This window comes from Alligator sinensis, unplaced genomic scaffold (genome assembly GCF_000455745.1).
Source record: "Alligator sinensis unplaced genomic scaffold, ASM45574v1 scaffold170_1, whole genome shotgun sequence".
Taxonomy (NCBI): Eukaryota; Metazoa; Chordata; order Crocodylia; family Alligatoridae; genus Alligator; species Alligator sinensis.
Genome location: NW_005841863.1, coordinates 2,554,408 through 2,557,529, shown reverse-complemented (window position 1 = coordinate 2,557,529; position 3,122 = coordinate 2,554,408). Strand labels below are relative to the sequence as shown.

Genomic DNA, 3,122 nt, shown 5'->3' with positions numbered 1-3,122 from the left:
AGTATCAACATGGAGATAAAAGCTGATAATATTTTTTTACCCCCTGGCTCATCAGTTTATCTACCGCCATCATACTGCCATTTTTTTCCAGGGAGGGAGACCAGGGATTGAGCCAGGTAGAAAAGGAAAAATACACAGGTTTTTAATTAAAAAAAAAAAAAAAAAAAAAAAGAAAGAAAAGAAAAGATCACTTTGTTTTACAAAATACATATACAACAGAATTTTAATAACAAGCACATATATGGAAATGTATTTACGCAAATAGCTGCTACTGTGTGTTTAACATTTATGAATGCTGTCCTAATGCTACTAAAGTATTCAAGTCTGTTTTAAGATTGTAATTGAAGTAACATGATATAAATGTAAACTTTAGCTTAGAGCACACAGAACATACAAGACAGTTTGACACCTTCATTTCAGCAGTAAGAAATTACCATTGTCTCTTGTTTCTTGCTTCTAGCTTATATGACCAAGCCAAAAAAGTAATTACACAATTAGGGTTGACATACTGGTTCCTGTAATATTTCTTCCTTTAGTTTTTGGTGGCTTATTTCTATTTTAGATTTTCCAGTCCTTTGTAATTCATACCAAGATGTCCGTTTTCATTGAAACAAATTTACTCTTGAAGATTGCAAGTCTTGCATAATTTAATGATGAAAAGGCAGCATTTCATTTTCTCCAAATGTAGTTATTTGTAGATTAAAGATAAACATTTGTAGAGCTAATACGGTTTTTGTAAGAACTTTGTCACCAACTGGAGTGAGACGATTTATGTACAGGAATTGAGAACTACTTCTGTTTAAATTACTGTAGGTTTATGCATTTTGAAGAGGGGGCGGGAGTGGAATATGCAGTTATGTGCAGCTGCTTATCTAAAAGGGAGCCACTTTCCAGAGGTCAGACAACAGTTCATTTCCTATAACTCTGCATACATAGCACTTGAAACTAAAGTATTTTTGGTTTGCATCCACACTTGATTAGGGAGCACCTGCTCTCCAGGTTGGAGAGATCCTGGGCTTTGAAGTGTCTGCTGATCCCCTGACTTGACTTCACCTATGATGGAAAAGATGAGGTGGAAAAGGCCTGGGTACCTGCTACCTTTGTAAGCTCTTATCTTTGAACTGTATTTCCATGAATTCTGTACCTAACTGCTGGGGTTTATAACAGAGCCTAGATGGAGAAGTGGTTCCCTGCCCCATAGGGTTTTTTTGCACCTCATTTTGGATTTGATTCTGATGGTACATTTAGTTGTGTACTGCAGTGGTGTTATTTCTTGGAATAATTAGGGCTTTCACTGACGATCAGTTTTAAGGGATAGAACGATTTCCCCCACCCTTGATTAGCCCTTTGCCTTCTCTTAGAATACCCTGAGACAGCTATAGGATCCTGCACTGGTGACTTTGTTATACAGTCGGGACGCCTTTTGTGGTTATGTGAACAACTCCTACTATTGTTATTATTAGTTAGTGGAGATCTTTGTCATTCTATTTTGTTTGGAAAATAAGTCCGTTGCAGTTCTTGAATGTTCGGTCACGTGATCTTTTTCATTTCAAGCTTGTCCAAGTCATGAAATGCTCTATGAATTTTAGATACAGGGATAGACTTATTTTGGATCACTAGTTTTAATTCTCCTTTATCACAGCCCTGTTCTTATCATGGATAAAACTAACGTAGCTTTTGGCTTGTTGTGCAGCATCCTATTTGGTTAGGACTCATGAGAGATCTGGTTGATTAATATGTGGACTATAACAGGGGGCCATAGTGAATCTACTAGTGATAGGCCAACATTATTCTTGATGTATTTATTGCTTTTATAAACTTGCAGCCATTTTCTCGACAGTGAAAACAGTGACAGCCTCTTTATATTGGTAGTATGGTAGTAAAGGTAATTTTTATTAAGAATCTTGTCAATAAACTTTCACTCCCTTGATGGGTACTTTGCACCTCACAGGGGCTAAGTACAGACAGTCAAAAAGCCCAAGGTGGAATCAGTGTAGTCTTTGCAGGTTAGTCTAAGCTGCAGAGTTTGAACTGATTTACAAGTGAATAAGTGTTCACTTTTGATTCAGGAAACGCAGGTACATGACATCAGTGGCTCAAGCCAGAAGCTGGGGAGTGTTAGAGCACACCTCCCAGCCTGGCAGTTCCAAGGCTTTTTCCCCATCCCTGCTCGAGTGGAGGGGGCATGGCCAAGTCTCAGCCCAGAGCTAGTTTGAGGGTCTGCCTGGGTGGTGGTGGGGGGAAGCGGGCAGAGCTTGCCAGGCTGAGGAGAGGGTGAGTGGGGAAAAAGGTAGTGGCATTGAATTCATAAAAGCTTGAACAAGAATAATCCTTTCTCTGAAGTGAGCGTGTATTGAACAGAAGGGAACAACCATACAGAGTCTTGCTGGCTGTGGTCAGGGACTACAAATCCCAGAGGTACCTGGAAGCAGGAAGGGCAAGTGATGAGCAATTCTGCAGAGTCCTGCTGCTGTGGATCTGGACTGCAAATCCCAGAGACCTTGGGGGCAGCAGGAAGAGGAAATGAACACACAGCCTATGCTGGGGGACTCTGATTCAGCTTGAACCAGGAAGGGGTCTGGAACAGGAGTTTCATAAACTGGTTTGACCTCAATCACTTAAGTCTGATGATCCATTCAGCCAGTTTAATCTTAAACCAGTTTCAGCCATTTTGAAACTGGTGTATGTGGACTGAGTTTCTGTTCTGTTACAGATTTAAACCAGTTTCTGATGACTTAAACCGGTTGATGTGTAACTTCTGTCCCTAGCCAGGAAGGCAATGGTACTTTTCAGATTTGGGTCCTATCGGTATAGCTTTAGCGATAAAATATTGTGTCTGTATTGTTCTGTTAAAAAATGGACTCCCCATTTCTGTGGTTTGTAACTAGTTTAATAGTACCTTTACTGTCTTACTACTTCGAGCAGCACAACGTTGTAGGGGACATTTCTAAAGAAACTGACAGAAAGAAATTGCTTACTGTAATGTGTGTTTGCTGTCTCAGCCAGCTATTCTTTTAGCTAGAAAGTTAGAGCGCACATTGTGGCTATTAAATCATTAATTACAATATGTACCACTTTTTCAAAGCACAAATAAGCATAGTAAAGTTATCAGGAGGGGATAT

At 39.7% G+C, this 3,122-nt stretch overlaps 1 protein-coding gene across 1 annotated transcript in view; it reads left to right on the top strand.

Moving 5' to 3' along the window:
* The first annotated feature begins 988 nt into the window (after window positions 1-988).
* The window catches only part of TSHZ3 (teashirt zinc finger homeobox 3), a 46,937-nt gene continuing 44,803 nt past the window's right edge, over window positions 989-3,122 (top strand). Inside the window, exon 1 of the mRNA XM_025216608.1 lies at window positions 989-1,102. The gene's annotated coding sequence lies outside the window, so the exon portion shown is untranslated. The remainder of the gene's footprint in view (window positions 1,103-3,122) is intronic.